We start from the raw sequence: 17622 nt of genomic DNA, 5'->3' as shown, positions 1-17622 counted from the left end.
GCTGGATGCTTAATCGACTGAGCACAGCCCCCTGCCCTGGGTGCCCCTGAGCACACACTTCTGAAAAAGGTACTACTTCTAGCTACTTCGTTAGCACCACGTGGTGAGGCGGCTGTACCAAATGATGACCTGTACAGCAAGCACCAACTAATTTCCACCCCTGAAGTCATTTCAGCATCTCAGTGACCTTGGCTGGTGAGGACCGTTCTGTAAACATCCTACACAGACTGCCCCCCTCTAGCATTTCTAATGATTCAAACATGCTTTCCTTTTTTTTTTTTTTTTTTGGCCATTTATTAAGGAGAGAATAAGTATTTCTTTTAGGAGTACCTTTATTTTATTTTATTTTTTTAATTTTTTTTTAGGAGTACCTTTAAATGTAGGGTTTCTTCTTGAAAAACTCAATACCTCAGTAAAAGACATCAACAAAACATTTCTCAGTCTAGAAAAATCGTTCAAGGTCAGCGCTTTATCCTAGATAATTTTCAGAAGAATGCCCTGACTTTCACTTTGATACCAACTAATTTATTCTGTAGCTAATTTAATGACTTTGTAATTAGCTCAGCAGAGCAGGAGAGGAGACAAAGCAAATATCTTTGCGATTGGTCCTTTGTGATGAGCTGAGTGAGGAAGCACGTGTGCATGTACTTCCTACGTGTGTGCGGTGGGCCTGGGTCCCCTTTAGCTGGGGCCCATCGCATTCTCCCTCTTGAGCTTTCGCTGTGGGCATTTTCCTGTTGAAATCTACCCTTAGGCTTTAAGCTGACCCTATAGCTGACATCTGCCATTCAAGTCAGTCACTAAGGAAGTTTAATTTGCATTTATTGCCAAAGGAGCTGAAGGGTCCTTAGGACTGTCGGGTGACTCAGTGACAGGCCCACAGGTACATGCTTCGGTACGACCCACGTCAAGAAGAATCCAGAGCATACCTCGGAGACTAAATCTTACACACGATGCGAAGGTTTCATAGGTATGTTCTGATTCACCAGTGGGAGGAGGGGGGGACCGGAAGACCAAACCCTGGAGGAGGGCAGGTGAAGCTCATCCTTAACCCAAAGGGCTGGAACCCTGGGCCTGAGCTGGCAAGTGCCAGTGCAGACTCGTTTCCTATAATCAGCCTCAATGAGCCTGAAGACGTTTCTAGAGAAAGATGTTCCTTGGGCAAGCTGTGCAGCAGCTGGGCTCGCCGGGGCTCAATGGGGTCTTTTGGTTAATTGACAACTTTTATTTATTTAGTTATTTATTTTTAGAAAGAGAACAGGGTCGGGGGGGGGGGGGAGAGAAACCCAAGCAGACTCCCCGCTGAGCCCAGAGCCTGATGTGGGGGTGGGGCTCCATCCTAGGTCCCTGAGGTCATGACCTGAGCCAAATCCAAGAGGTGACCGCTCATCCGAGTGAGCCAGGGGTTCAGGAAACTGCAGCCTTCTAGAAGCACTGCTGGGGTCCTGCAGTGGCCAAAGAGCTCTGCAGGCCAGCAGGAAAGCCTGAGAGCCACTGATGGCCACTCTTGCGAGTCTTCTGCAAGCATCCCTGGGATGGGTGAGGCCTCACGGTGGGGCTGCCCTGCGGCGGGCATCCCTGGATATTGGAGGGGAGAGTCTAGATCGATGGTGTATTTCAGGATGTCCTCACAGAGAGAATAACAGTTTTCCACCAGGATATACATGCACTCGGAGACCCAGGTGGAGCCCGGGGTCAGGACAGGCCTTGAACTCTGACCCAGCTGAGACATTCCCACTTGCAGGCCTTGCCTGAGGGGCAGGACGATCCTGAACACCATCCCTCCTACTCACCTCCTTCCCACAGACACCAACCAAGTCCCCACCCGCCACTTACTGCTTCCCTTTTCTAAAGTTTGAGGTAGCACATGGCTTATCTTATGAGAAAATTTGTGCTCTGAGGGCAGGGTGGTGTTAGGTGGTGGGATCCCTAGCCAGCACTCCCTTGGGGCTTGTAGGCAACAGTGTGCCAGCCCCACCTGTCTGGGGAAGAACAGGGGAGAGGAAGGCGGAGAATGAAGAACCTCCTCCCCCAGCATCTCACAGAGCAGCCACACTGAATGCAAGTTCACTTAAAATAAACTTGAAGGTCACTTCAAGTGAAATGAATTACGACCCCCTTTATTTTTGGGTCAAGCAAGGCTCAACACCCTCAGAAGCCTTGGAGCAGGATGCTATGTAGGCATGTATGTATTTTTCCTGCAATGCCTTCTGGGTCTTGCCCATGTCCACAGGCTATCACTGATGAAGTTCAGGGTATGATGCCTTTGAGACTGGGGTCGTGTGGCAATGGAGGTGAGGCCCCATCTTCCCTTCCAAGGAGGCCCTGTCCTTGCAGAGTCATCCTGACCCACCCGTCAGCCTTCCTGCCAACCCTTCTAGGCTCTTGGAATCTCAGGCTGACCCTGCTCTGCCCTTGTTCTTGGGCTCACCTGTTGCGGACACTGCTTTTTACCTCTGGGCTTGCGGCACTGGTACCACAAAAATATTTCTCCAGCGGCTGACCTCAATTGTATCCAATTTGTGGCTTCATTATTTACTTTTGGAGCTAAGACTCCATAGACTTGCTCTGCTGGGGCACCAGCTTAACTTTCTCTTTCATATTGTCGTTTATCCATCTTTGTACAGTAGCCACATGCATTCTGCTCCAGTTTCTTCAAATGTGCACAGCCAGTTGGTGGGAAATACCAATTTGGACGCCTTCACTTTACTTTGAGAATTCCTCCAGACTTGTCTCTCTGAATATTCTTCGCTCACTAGCATCTCTGGTTTGAATCTTTACCTTGGCTCTGGATTTTCATTTTATTCCTTGGCTTGGATTATTGGCCTTAATCTCTCTCTCTCTCTCTCTTTTTTTTTTTTTTTTATTGAGGTGTAAGTGACATATAACATTAGTTTCAGGTATACAACTTAATGTCTCAGTATCTATATACATTGTGAAATGATCATCTCAATAAGTCTACTTAATAGTCTAGTCTCTATACATAGATATGAAAAGATGTTTTTCTTCTGCTGAGAATTTTTAAGATCTACTCTCTTAGCAACTTTCAGATATGCAACACAATATTATTAACTATAGTCGTCATACTGTGGATTACATCCCCATGACTTATTTCATAACTGTAAGTTTCTAACTTTTTACCCTCTTCATCCATTCCCTTTTGAACCCCCTTTCTCCAACCTCTGGCAAAGACCAGTCTGTTCTCTGCGTCTATGAGCTTGTTTTTTTGTTGTTGTTGTTTTGTTTTTAGATTTAGATTGCACATATAAATATCGTATGGTATTCTCTAACTCACTCCACTTAGCATAACGCCCTCATTATGCCTTCATAGTGACCTTGATCTCGATGCTGGGTCCCTTCTGGGCACAACTTCTAGTTCTATTTGCTCCCCAAACACTGCATCCTCTGAGGAGAGGTATCTTACTCTTTGTCCTTGGAGCACATGGCCTGGCTGGGCCTGTGGTTTGCTTGACCCCATTCAAGTTTGTGTGTGTGACTTGGAGGAGGGGTGTGGTGTGGAAAATATCTGCACGACAGTGTACAAAAGGCCTTCACTGTCACCTTTCTGCTCAAGTCCACTCTCTGCCCCTCTAAGATGCTGGCCTATCATAAAGCACACGAACAAAGCAGGCTGGAATCCATTCTTTCCTGCTTCCCTTTGTATATTTAAAGACGAGAGAATGTACCTCTACCTTCATGCACAATGAAATCCCTAAAACGTTGAACCAGCAACTGACTTACGGTATTCATTTATTCAATAAATATTATAGTCCATCTATTATGTGCAGAGAAGGTGTTGGGACATAATGAATAAGAGAAAGGGCTAGCAGGGTCCCAGATAAGAGAAGTTTCCATTTTCAGCAAACAAAACCCCCAAAATCCAACTCCTTAGTGATACCTTCCCTTTTACCTTCCATTTGCTACCAACATTTTCTCCACATTGCTACCTACCAGGGTCCCAAGTAAGAGACGGCTTCAGTTTCAGTACACTAAAAGAAACGTATAGCTCCCTAATGACATCTTGTCTTTCACCCACAATTTGCTACCAACATTTTCAACACATGTTGTTGTTTTCCTTCAGAACGAAACACATGGTTGACTGGCTTAAGTCCAATGACTATCTGAGGCTAATGCTCTTCTGTTTTCAACAACTTCATAATTTCTTTTGTTTTCTCAAGCATATTATGAGCTTTTGAGACCTATGCTTCTTATGACTTGTTCTATTGCTTTACTACTCTTTTTACTAAGCCAATCAGGGCAACAGACAATAAAATCCTCAAATAGTCATACAAACACTGCTGTACAAACTGTGGAGATGGCTGGCATTTGGTGTTCAAAGGCAGTTTAGGGGTCAGTGTTTAACGTATGACAGCGAAGGTTATTTGAAACTTGAATATACAAAACCTACAGGACCGCTTGGCTCCTGAATGCCTCTTGTCTGACCATGATGACTTTCGTAATCGGCATCATTTTGGCAAAAAGTCTATTTCCAGCTGTTTCAAGTCACAGATGTACTGTTTTCTAAATTGTTCTAAAAATATGTACAGGCTGTTTTCTTAAGTTTTAAATCAGAGTTCTCTTGATAGATTTTTGCTTTGATTTGGAATCTTTTGGCTCAGGACTGTTTGTGAGAGTGAACGGGATGCTAACTTACCCTGAAAGAAAATTTCTGGAGCCGGAAAGTCACGCAGCCCATGCTGTTCCTCCCCTTCCTTTTATTATTTCACAATGTGTGCCCAGTCCCGAAAGTTCGTGAAAAACAAGATGTCCCCGAGTGTTTTAGTGTATGAGGAGGGAAGAGAGAAATGACTCTACATCAAAGGAGTCCTATTTGAGGAGGGGGGAGTGGGAAGATGTGCGGGAAAGGAGGGAAGCTCAGGTGTAAGGTTATAAATTAGGGAGGAAATCGACACGGTCAATGCACTGTTGATAAACTTCATCTACGAGCTCTTCCTAGCAGAGACTGGTTCTTAGTTGTCCAAGTTCTGTGTCTTTAGGGGCCACTTGGTACAGGAATTGGATTTGCAGCCCAGGGCTACTGTGGACCATTTGAGGCAGATTGGGGAGAAATAGGATCATCTCTAGAAGAGAGCTAAGCCTCGGAAGCCTCGTAGGGCACGCAGGAGGATTGATTTGTGAGAGGTGGCCTGGAATAGTGGGCGGAATAAGAGCTTTGGAGCCAGTGGGCCTGTGTTCAAATCCCAGCTGTACTGCTTGGACTCTGACTTTGGACAAGTGAGTTGCTCATCTACTCTGAGCCTCAGGGGTGTGTCAGTTGTCAAATGGAGATGATAACAGTACCGAGCTCATCTTGGGGTTATCGGAGTCAACATGACAATGCGTGCCAGAAATCCAGCACAGCATCGGCTGCCTTAGCTAATGTTCAAAATCGTGGGACTAATGAGTATGGCGTCATCCTCATTCTCCAAGAAATGTCTGATGATACAGAGAGATAGACAGCTTTGTTTAGATACATTTAAGGGAAAGCTGGGAAGGACACCTTACACCAGGCTGGTAAGGATAGTTAGCACCTCCGGGTGTTAGAAGGTGGGATAGGAAAGGGAAGATGTTCAGTGTTTTCTTTATACACTAAGTAGTGGGATTGTCAGTGCTTTTTTCTTTTTTGTTTTCTGGTATTATGTAAATAAGAAATGGGAAAAAGGAAGGATAAGGGAGGAAGGAAAAAGAAAGGAAGGAGGGAGGGAGGAAGGATGAAAATAAGGAGCAAGGAAGGAAATTAGAAGGAAGGGAGGGAGATGGTTCGGCATTTGCAGTGCTCACTACAGGGCTCCTGGCACGCAGCAGGTACTGAGTAAATGTTGAGTTGAAATACTGATTGATTATTGTTCATCCCGTAAAACAACATTAAAGAAAAGATGACTATTCTGTTTATTTTTACAAACATGGCCGTAAACCATGCAGCAATTGCACGAGGCCGGTGCCCTAGGCTTCTGGGAGCAAGGGAAGAATGGGGACCTGGGCAGCTTGTTCTGTGCTCTGCTGAGGAGGCTCACAGAAGGTTCCACCACACGGTGAACCTGGGCCACTCTAGGTCCAGATGCTGGAGCTGCCAGGAAAAGCCCAGTTGTGAATTGCCCTTAGGGTCGACAGCGTCGAAGCCAAATGCTACCCAGTGCCTGCCAAAGCTGAGAAATTGCAAAAAGCACACAATTACACAAACTCAAGAGAAACCACATGCTCTTCCTCCTAGATGTTATCAAAAGAAGTTCCAGCTTCCAAGATAAAGGCAGATCAAGTGGTTCTACTGAGCTCTCCTTTTGACCAATGAAGTGCCTGTCTGTTTTTTTTTTTTAACTTCATGGATGCCAGCTTTGAAATGATGTGATCGAATGACATTTCAGCCCTGTCTTGAGGGATTTCACAAAGTATTCAAGGCTTTAAGACTCAGAGTCTAAGTGTCAATGGGCTTCTGAGTAACCTTTAACATCCAAGTTAATCTTCTCCCCCTTTTATTAAGTGTATTTGGATGAATAATTTTTGGACACTTGAAAAATATGCTAACTTAGAAGGACACATGAGCTGTGCTGGAAATTATGGGAAAGAGGTTGCAAGTGGGCAAACAGCAGGGATGTGAGGTGGAGAAGGGGCAGGGCCGAGGAACATGCATTTGCAAAGCAGCCCTGGGAAATAGAGAGAGCAGAGCCAGGGGGCCCCGGTCGTGGAGAGCAGCTCTGTGTCTGTAGGAAAAGGAGCTAAGGTGTGAAGCCACAGAAGGGCTGGGACAGCTGGGTGAGAAGCCTAAGCTGTGCGTGGTGGCTCTGGCATGAAGCCCCCATGGTGGTGCCCAGATGGCAGGACACTGGCAGACAGGGGGCTAGAACTGCTGGTCTGTGGGCCTTGCAGGGAAGCCCTGCAGAGAAGAAGGGTTGGTTAATAAGCTGAGGAAAAGATTATGCTTGATCCTTGACCGATTGACCTTACCCAATCTAAAACATGGCTATGAGCTCTGTATTTAGGAAGGAAGGGAGGGAGATGGTCCGATTTAAAAGCATTTTCAGAGCATCAGCATAATGCAGAAGCATCTGTTCCTGGACGCTCAGGTTGCTTCTAATTTTTCACTGTAGCAAGCCGTTCGTGCAGAGAAACTCTTTGTGCATTATGCTCTTCCTGTATTGAGGACAATTTCCTAAGAATAGATTCCGAGAAGTGGAACAAGTGGGTCAAAGGATATGAACATTTTTATGTGTCTTAATACACAGTGGAAAGCATTTGGAAAGCCAAATTGCTTTCCAAAGGGTTGGTTGAACCCAATCACTTTTATTTCAAACAAGATTTTATGGGTGATTATGCAGGGCTTTTAATGAGATGTTTGGCTAAGAAATGATAGTATAAAAACTGACGTTTATTCTGTGCTAATCACAGCCCCTTTCTATCCACTGTCTTATTTAATCCTCGCAACAACCCTGTGAGGCAGATAGCATTATCCCCATTTGACAGATGAGGACACAAGCTCAGAGAGATTAAATATTTTCCCAAGGCCATGTGGTTAGGTAAGCGGCTGAGCCACTCTGAACTCAGGCCTGTCTGGCCACTGCCCAGAAGCTTAGTGCCTGAAGCTTCTCTCCCAATTGTGCTGTCTCTAGGGGTTTCAAAAACACAATCCAAGACACACGGATACACCTGAGATTCATTCGGGGGAGTCCAAAGGGCTATGAAGCTAGAAGCTGATTCTCTACAGATACCCCAACACTGGTGTGAAGACATTTATTTCAGGAGAAATGCATTTTATTTCAAAGTAGAATGGGTTGATTCTTTATTATTGTAGTCTATCTCCACCACCATTATCTTAATTCAGGCCCTTTTCACTTTTCCTTGGACCACAAAATAGGCTGTAAATTGTTGCCTCTTCCTGCAGCCTCCCCACAGCCCAGGATGGAACATACAGGATAATCCTGAACTGGGTCCCAGTTTTCTTTTTCTGAGAACATGGGTTTTGACTATATTATTTCCTATGATTATCATGATCCTGAAACCTTCAGTGGCTGGGAATTATCATTAGGATCAAATACAAATGTTGGTGTTGAGAGTCCTTTAGGACGCCAAACCAACCATTCATTCCATTTTGAATTCCTATCTGTGCCATGTCCTTGGTACTCAGGGGCATGGAGCAGGATGGCAGCACGAGGTAGGGCCTAGGTTTCCAAAGACTGACTATAGTGAGACATCCTATCAAGGGTGACCAAAGAGGAAAGAACCAATGGGGCACATTTAGACAATAGGGTGCTCCCCGTGACTGGGAATCATGCTATGGGGTCAACAGCTTGGGGATTAAATCCCAAATCTATCACTTATAGGTGATATCACCTTGGGCCCTGACATCTCAAACATCAATTTCCTCAACTGCAAAATGGAGGTAGGAACAGCAGTATCTCACGGGGTTTTTTTGAGAATTAAAGACGATAGGATATTTGAAGCATTTAGCACACAAAGGCCTAGGTAAGTGTTAGTTTTAATGCTACAGGTTTGAGTCGGAATTAAGTAAATCTCTGAGGTCAGACATTAGAATTGGGTTTTCAGGGCCTGAGCAGGGGTATAAACGGAAAGTGTAGGCAAGGTTACAGGTCTAGCTGAGCTGGAACAGCAAAGGGTGCTGGTAGGGAACAAGAAAGACAGGGTGTTGGGTAAAAGACATGCCAGGCTTGAAGAGTGTGGAGCTTATTATTCACCTGGTTAGAGCATGTGGCGTAGATGTGTTGGAATTGTTTGAAGGTGTAAAGTCAGAGCAAACATTGTTCACAACTTCCCTCTCTATCCATGCTCCCTAGACTCTGCCTACTGTCAAGCTCACACCCCTCTGCCCCTTTCCCCCAAGTATCCCATTGCCTTTCTGTCCACCCACCTCCATTTAACTTATCTTACATATACCTAGAATGCCTCCCCCACCCCCCCCCCACCATCGACCCAAATCCCATCTGTCCTACAAGACCCAGAACAAATCTCTACTATTCTATCCAGCCTCTCTGGAGCCTCATTCCATCCCTCCCCCACCAGCTAGAGCTTGTTCATATTCTTCTGGCAATTATTCTTCTCACAATTCACTTGGCAATTAATCACATACTGTCTTGTGATGCATTTACTGTTGTTGGCTTAAACAGATAAAAATATCTTCTATGCCTGTTTAACTTGTCACATGTGTCTGGCTTGCCTTTCTCTAGGGGAGTCCAAAGGACAAGCCAGCAATCACTAACAGGGGAGAGCTCCTTTCAGAAAAAAAAAAAAAAAATAATAACAACAAGGCCCATATGCTTTTCAAACTCATTTTGCATGTATTATTTCATTCGACACTCATGCAACCTGGGAGGGGGGTGCGTACTATTATTCGGACTTACTCCCCAGCTCAATAATCTTTATCGATTATGAGATCAGATGCAAAATCTGGCATCGAAAGGCCCCCTAGTCAGGGGGGCCAGATCAGTTGGACTAATGCAAAGAATCAGAACTCTTTGCAACGTGAACGTCGACTCTGATGTAAGGAAACGGTCTGATGAGGAAGCAGGTTGATCAGCCTGGAGCCAGCTGCAGATGGTCAGAAAGCACAGAACCCCAACAGACACAGGTGGACTGGGGAGGTCCAGCGTGGGTCTACTCAGCCGGCCGAGGCCAAGCGCCCTTGGGAGGGACATAGTCCTCATCCACCTTCACTCTGGAGTGCCCTCTGTTGGCTCTCGGTGGTGGCTGTGTACACATTAGAGCTCTGCGGTAAATTGCTGTAACTCCTTCTGCAGGGGGGGTTCAGGTTTTGCCTGCTGCTGCTACCCCTTTCTGTTGCAAGGAGTCTTTCCAGCTGTGGATAAGGAGTGTCACCCCCTTCGCTGGTTGGTCAGCATCCTGCTGTCTGTGATACGCAAGCAACAAAACACATTTTACCAGGGAATCCGTAGAGCGTCGTCCTGCGTATGCGGCCCACCCCTGAAGCACAACATGCCTTTCCACCGACACCCTTCTAGGGACGCAGTACCCACCGGCCTGACTGCCGTGGTACCACCATCTCCAATGACAATGCAAGCAAGGAAGAATGAGTGGAATTCCTAGACACCCAAAGCTCTAAATGCCACAGAGAGTTCAGTTAAAAGCGGTGGAGTGCGCGATTCACTCTGAAGCAAGCCCCTGGTCTGTTCCCATGATTCTTTCAGGAAAAGGGATACAAGAGTCCAGAGATGAGTTATGAGTCCAGCCAAGTCTGACTGAGGGAAGTCTCTTCTCTTTAGGGAAAGGGCACAGACATTGAACAAGTCAGGGCTGGTGCTCAAGGGAGGGAAAGCAGTCCAGAGAGATCCTGGAGGAGAGCAGACGGGGGCTATGCCATGGGCACAAGTGCCAACTGGACTCTGCAGCCAACAGCAAGGAACGATGGCTTTACTGCTTGGGAGAAAGTGGCCTTGCGGAGGGGGCCTTCCAGACAGGCCCTGTGATGAGGAGGATGTGCGAGGCCACGTTCGCTTGATGGGAGTCCCTCAGCAACAGCGTGTGCTTCGCGCTGGCACCACCCTCGAATCGAAGTGGAAATGCCTCCGGGCTGCGAGAGCTGCCCGGGAGATCTGTGTGAGTCTCCAGGGGTTCCCTTCGTCATCTGGGGGAGCTGCTTGTGAAGGGGGCGAGGCAGAGTGGGCTGGTGGGAGGGTGGGTGTCCTGCAGCTGACCCCAGCCTATGGAGCGCTTGTCCTCCACGGGCTCTGAGTGCTGGGGGACGAGGGTCGTTGTCTCAGGGCTGGGGTGACGGGCCTGCAGCTATGCGCTGCGTTGACCAGAGCTGGCCGGACAAACAGGCCCACTGTCCTCTTCCATCGTCCGACCGGCTCTCAGGAACTCCTGGGGGCGGAGGGTCTTGGGGGCAGGGAAGGGCTGGCAGTGCCGGGCTGCAGGTGTGTGGCAGTGAGGGAATCCCTGGAGTTGTGGGGAGCACCCGGTCAGAGTCAGGGAGCACGAGCAGTGGGTCAGCCGTGGTTTGGGCCGTGACAGCCTTCGCACGCGTGTACAGTGTCCCCCTCGTCCGCCACCTCAGTTACCAGCGGTCCACCGGCGGCCAGAAGCAGATGACCCTCCTTCTGCTGTATCCCCGGAAGGGCAGTGGTAGCCTAACATTACGTCACGATGCCTACGTCATTCACCTCCCTGCATCTCATCACGTGGGCATTTGGTCATCTCGCATCACGCCACGAAGAAGAGGAAGGGTGCGTACAGGACAATAAGGCATTTTGAGACAGAGACCACATCTATGTAACTTTGATCACAGTGTTTTGTTATAATTGTTCTACTTTTTTAGTTATTGTGAATCTCCTACTGTGCCTATTTTATAAATTAAACTCTATCACAGGTATATATGGAGAGGGAAAATCAGAGTATATATAGAGGTTGGGATTATCCGCATTCACGCATTCATTGGGGGGGGGGTCTTGGAATGTTTCCCCTGCAGATAAGGGGGGCCTTCTGCACTCCCAAGGTGATGTTCACTTTCCCTACCTGGCAGGTGATGGCTCTCAACTTTTGCATGAGAGCAAGAAGCATTCTTTTAGCCTTTCTCTCAACTACCGTGACCATTTGATGCTTCAAAGGTAATAGCAATTAATGATGATTGTAACAGTTATGAGCCATTAATCCATCAATTAATAAATTAATCTCTTGCCTCATTCCACAAGAGATCTGAGGCGGGAGTTATTAGTGACATTTATCATGGTAACCAGGAGGAAATGATGATGGCCTCGCAAGGAGCCCAGACCAACGGTAATTGCAATCATGGCTGTAATAGCTGTAAGTTAGTAGATCGATGCCAAGTACAATGACTATTTGGAGAAAGAATTTATGTTAATAGATCAACGAGGAAGAGACTTGGAAGAGAGAATCTGTAAGCGAGCAGGGCTCACAGAGGTGGAAGATAGCCAGGGACTAAGACGGGCTGAAATAATTGTGAAGTGAAATGATTTTGTTGAGTGTTTCAATTCTGGGCAATGTGCTGGATGCTTTATATGACCCCATCCCATTCCATCCACAGATGAGCCTGCGCACCCCCTGCTTACAGATGGGAAAACTGAGTCACCAAGGGACCTGCAGATCCATTAAATCACCTCTGGAACCATGAACAACTTAACTCCTTCTCATGGTGTCATCTTCTTTTCCCTTTGGATCTCATTTACCCTAAGTCCCAAGGACGAGGTTTCACTTATGCTCTCTCTGACCTTCTTGTGGCATCAGCTGTGCGGTTTCAACCTCGCAGAAGGAAGGGAGAGGCCACCCAAGACCTCAGGAGACATTACCTATCACTTCTGTATAGTACCTCATCTGCAAGGGCCATCTACATTTATTACTACCTTTGATCCATACAACGAACTGTGAGGGGATGAGTATTATTATCATCCCTGTTTTATAGATGAGGACTCTGACAATCAGAGTGTAAAAGTGACTTCCCAAATTCCCAGGACTAGTAAGTGGCAAAGAGAGGCTGACGATTTAAATCTCGGCTCCACAATTTGCCAGCTGTGTGACCTTTACTTTACTTACCCTCTCTGAGCCAAAGTTTTCCCATCTGTAAGTGGAGATAATAAGGCAAGTTCACAGAGCTGTTATAGGCATTAAGCATCCTCCCCAGAACCTAGCAGATGGTGCCTAATAAATGTTCATTCCTTCCCTCTACCCTTCTTTCAATTCTAATGTTAGAGGCTGAGACAGAACAAACACTAACTATGATATTCAGAATAATAGGAGAGAAAACTTACAGGCTCTAATTAGATCTTAAAAACATTTCAACAATGGTGTCATATTAACCAGACGTTGTGTCTGCTAGCAATACTTAATGGTTCAAGTGGGATTTTGTGCAGTAAAGGGTCTATACCTCTAATTGCACAGAAAGTTGTGTTCCATGAACATTGCTAAGCAAAAGAGGGGGAAAAATAGCTCTTCTTCAGTTTCTTTTGCAAGGAACGCTGAGACAATCTAATTAGCATGCCTGGTGTCTCCAAAATTGAATTCAACCTAAGAGTATGCTATTAAAGGTTCCCACATTAGACAGGAAAGTAATTTGAAATGACTGAGCTATCTGCACAAACACCTTAATGTTACTCTAATGGGCCCAGAAAAAGGATGACATCAAATACAGTTAAAAGGAATTTAAGTTTAATTGCTGCCTAATAAAATTATTAGTACATTTTCCTAACCATAACGCCATTTCACAGTCATGGGCAAGATTTTGCAGTTTGATAAACGATCAGACATTAGCTCCTTGTTGATTTGGTGTATTCCCCCTTTGCAGACACATTGGCTTGGATGCTACCTGCTGGTCTCGCCACATCTAGACCCACCTGGGGGTTCAGCTCTTGCCAAGAGGAGCCAAAGGATGCAAAATTTGGCTGCCCTCTTGGCATCTGGAATGCTACCTTCCTGATGGAAACTGGAGTCCTAACTACTCTTCGGGGAGCAGCATCCCTTCTAAGGGCTCTGGAGTGTGTTGACATGGAAGGGTCCCCACTAGTCTATATGGTGCCTTTGTGAAAGGTAGAAAAGAGCCCCCTGAAGATGGCCAGATTAGCAAAAGGATTCCTCCAAGCTGGGGGCACTCAGCTCGACAAGCAGAAACGAGACTGGATTCCAGCTTTTATTTGTGTCCTTTAGCTGGAGGCCAAAGTGTGTAACCACATATGATAGTTCAGAACAGTGAGGTCCCTGTTATTGGGGGCGTGGTAGGGTGACTACCTGCTAGGAATGTGATGGAGTGGTTTCTGGCATTGCATGAGAACTCGGTCTGGGTGATGGGCATTCAGAGGTTTTACCTAATGGCTGATAAACTGAGTGTTGATCTGGTGTAAAGATGAAGAGGCCGGGATGAGAACTTGGGCTTCTGATTCTCAGAGCGTGTCTCATTAGTCTTGCTGGGTTGTCTTCTACAGCTCCCTATGGAAAGATTTTCACTTGAAAGTGAGTAAGCTTCCCTCACACATGCCTATTCAAGTGTGATTTTTAAAAGATGAGTGAACTTGGGAGTGAATGAATAACTATCAGAAACAATAGCGCATGGAGATAAGGGGCCTAAGGGACAAACAGCAAGAGGTGTATAAGAGACTTTAAGGCGTTAGAGATTCCTCTACATTTCTAAGACTTAAGAGTGGAAGTATGGGAGTCAAAGCAGAACACAGGTGTTTCTATACCTTCCCACAGAGACTCATAGACACTTAAAAAAAAAAACAAAACACCATTTTTTGGCTTTCACGGTCTGCTCCTGGATAGAAACATCACATTTCCCAGACACCTCTGAATAGTTCTAATTTTATCCTGTTCAACATACTATTGTCTTTCTATTCGAAAGCAAGTAAGCCTTAAAAAATGCATAAATCTAAATTTGGTGTCATTTAAAATAATTTTATGGGAGTTACCATTAGAAAGAAATCTACAAATGAGGGGGAAAATCCTTCATCAGACAAGAAGTATCATTTTAGCAAATACAACAAAAGCCAGGAGAAGGGAGAAAGCTAACATGTACCGGACATACGCTGTGCCAAGTAGGTTTCATAAATCTTCTCGGTGTAGAGATTAGAAAACTGAGGTCCAGTTAAGTGGGGTCACACAGCTTCAACATGGAAGAGCTAGGTTTTGTTCCCAGATCTGTGTGACCACAAAGAAGCCCTTGGACCTTTTTCCATTCCACACTTATTTCCAGAAACAATCACTCATGTTCCAATCTGCTCTCATTTTCTCCATCCTGCCAAACCCCTTGAGGTCTTAATCCCTGCTAGGTTTTCTACTCAACTTGCCGTAAAACTTTTATAGGGGAGAAAGTTACAGCTTACTGCCTGGAAAGGTGGTTGGAGGAAATGGACAGACCCTGCCTGCTGCCTGACTTCCTGCCATCAGGCGGTGGAATCTGCATTGTCAAAAAGGGCTCCCAGCTGTTTAATGCTGAGCTCCAAAAAGACTCAACCACTATGGAAGTGGAAATGACCCATATTTCATCTCTTTGTAGTGGGAAAGCCATCTGGTATGGCTTTCTTCTCCATGTGCTAGTGGCCTTTATACTTAACTGTGTAGGAAATCTAGTTGAGAATTTTCTTCTATCTGAAATCAGCCTTTGGACAGAAACCATTTTTCCTCTGGAGTTTGTGTCTATGGGACGGGGGCATAACCTTAGTAATTTTTAGCTATAGGTACTTAGGGACAGCATGGGGCCATGTTTGGTTCCAACAACTGGTGCCTTGTCCAGGGCCCATGGCTAGGTCAGGGGACAAACCGAAGGGAAGTTTATTTCACTATGAAAATTCATCATCTGGCTCCTATCTAAAGAAAGATGTATTTATTCATTCATTCAAAGTATTAATTGGGCCCTGCTGTGTACCAGTTACTAGAGGAGAACACCAAGAAATCAAAGAAAATCAAGATAGGTGGCTTTTCTGCTTTTGAGAAGTTTAAGTGTTGTGGGAGTGGGGAGCAAATGTGTATCTCTCATGTGTTCATTCTTTCAACAGTAAGCACTTACTTGTGTCAGCTTCTGGAGTTACAAAAATAGAGAAGACATAGTCCTTGTGCCCAGGGACCTCTCCATCGATTCGAGGAGACAGATCATAATCACAGAAGAGTGCAGTAGATGTCAGGTCAGAGGCAAGACCAGGGCACTATGGGAGCAAACTAGAGAAGCATCGATTGTTGGGGCTAAGGGAAGACTTCTTAGAAGAGTGGAGGCCTTAGATTCTCAAGGAGTCAGCCAGGTGAAATCAGTAGGGGAGTGGGCATTGCGAGTAGAAGGAACTACAAGGGATGCCTGGGTGGCTCAGTGGTTTAGCTCCTATCTTCGGCTCAGGGCGTGATCCCAAGTCTTGGGATCGAGTCTCACAGTGGGCCCCCTGCACAGAGACTGCTTCTCCCTCTGCCTCTCTCTCTCTCTGTATGTCTCTCATGAATAAATAAATAAAATTGTTAAAAAAAAAAAAGGAACTGCAAAGGCAAGGACAAAAATGGGGCTGGGAAAGAGCTCAACACATCTGTGGAAGTCCAATATCACCGAAGCATAGATGTGAGTGTTTGTGTAGCAAATACGGAGGGTGTAGTGAAGATGAAGGCCGAAGGCAGGCAGAGCCAGATTACAAAGGATTTTGTTTTGCGTGTTACATTGACCAACGTAAATTCATCTTGCAATTTCTTGAGGAACCTGTGAGAGATTTTTTTTTTTTTTTTGAACCTGTGAGAGATTTTAAGTAAGGATGTAGGGTGACCAACTCATGCTGCTTTGCCCAGCAGTGCCCTGATTTTAAAACTCCAAGTGCCACATCCTGGGATCCCCTTCAGTTCTAGGCAAACTGGGATGGTTTATTACCCTAGAGGGGAGGGATAGGAGGGATCACTGTGGAAGCCTCATGGATATGCAAAGGAGGGGGGAAGACAAGAGGAGAGGCAGATCTAAAGAGACCGTTGCATTAATGAAGAAACCATGCATGAATCAAGGCATTTAGCAGTGAGGTCTAAGAAGAGGGAATGGACTGGAGACAAAGGACAAATGAATTTTATCACCTTTTACTTGGGCAGGGGTGGGAGGAAAGGATAGAGTCAAATCTGAATCCCTGTTTTCTGAAATCCTTTAGCATCATCAAGGAGATTTTAAAGTGCTACTGTTGGAGGTGTGAAACAGGAAAGTAATATCATGCCCCTTCTATGACCAGACATTATCCTGAGTGCATCCTATAAAGTATCTCATTTAGTTTGCATAATAACATGAACTAGGAGAATGTTAATTCTTCTCCAGTGTGCAGATGGGGAAATCAAGGCTCAGAGAGCCTAAGTAACTTGCCCAAGATCACACAGCACTCGCATTCCCTGTCAGATATGCCTCATCTAAGGCCTTCTGCCCCCTTCCTATTAGCTGCCCCTGCCGCCCCCCCGCCCCCCAACAACCACCCCCAGGGACCAGCAGAGGAAGCAGCAATTGAGCTGAGCTCTGCTGGAAGATACTATTTGTCCAAATGCAAAAGACAAGAAAAGGGAACAGCATGTGCCAGGACTCAAGGGTATGAATGAGTATGAAGTGTTCTGGAAAACCCCAAGAATGTCTCTGGTTCTCTGGTTTAAACAATAAATAAATACGTATGCATGTCAGGGTTAATTATTCTTGACCCTTTTATGCAGAACATCTGCAATGATGGCGAGATGCTGTCTCCTATCTTGACCCACTCAACGCATTTCAATTGCCCAAGTAAAATAAACAAAAATAAACCGAATGCTGCTTTCTTCACGGCTTCCAATCTGCTTGCAAATCCCAATGGCTTGCCAATATTTCCCAACACAGAGCCGGCTGAGTTGTGGCGCAATGAGAAAGGAGATCTGTGTCAGTAGAGACCACCATACCCTGGATTTTATTTTCCTTTCAGGAAGTCTTTTGTTTCAGGACACTGAGCAGGGGTGAAAGTGCTACACTCTTGTAGATGTAATTAAAATGGAAGCGCTTCCCTCTTCCTCCGTTGACTCAAGTCATTGAAATTAATCATCACTGGGCCAGTCTACAGGCTGCCACGGTCTCTATAGGAAATGCATCTCGAGGTGTCTGCAGCAGCAGCTGCAATTAAAACCTATTGAGCGATGGGATAAAATGAACCAGACGCTTGTCACTATAGCAAAGACACTGGGGAATTG

General features: G+C 45.8%; 1 protein-coding gene and 1 long non-coding RNA gene across 3 annotated transcripts in view; one reads left to right on the top strand and one right to left on the bottom strand.

The window, feature by feature from the left end:
• SPON1 (spondin 1) overlaps positions 1-17622 on the bottom strand; it is a 251437-nt gene that overhangs the window by 64457 nt on the left and 169358 nt on the right.
• Positions 9500-14219, top strand: LOC111091564. 2 transcript variants are annotated; one of them, XR_005375772.1, is made up of 4 exons: positions 9500-10563; positions 11024-11192; positions 11489-11573; positions 13265-14219. It is a non-coding gene; the product is annotated as an uncharacterized LOC111091564 (long non-coding RNA). The 2 variants fall into 2 exon arrangements; XR_005375773.1 differs by lacking the exons at positions 11489-11573; positions 13265-14219 and adding an exon at positions 12011-12556.

Source organism: Canis lupus, chromosome 21 (genome assembly GCF_011100685.1).
Source record: "Canis lupus familiaris isolate Mischka breed German Shepherd chromosome 21, alternate assembly UU_Cfam_GSD_1.0, whole genome shotgun sequence".
In the NCBI taxonomy this organism is placed as follows: Eukaryota; Metazoa; Chordata; class Mammalia; order Carnivora; family Canidae; genus Canis; species Canis lupus.
This window is presented reverse-complemented; position numbering and strand designations above follow the sequence as displayed.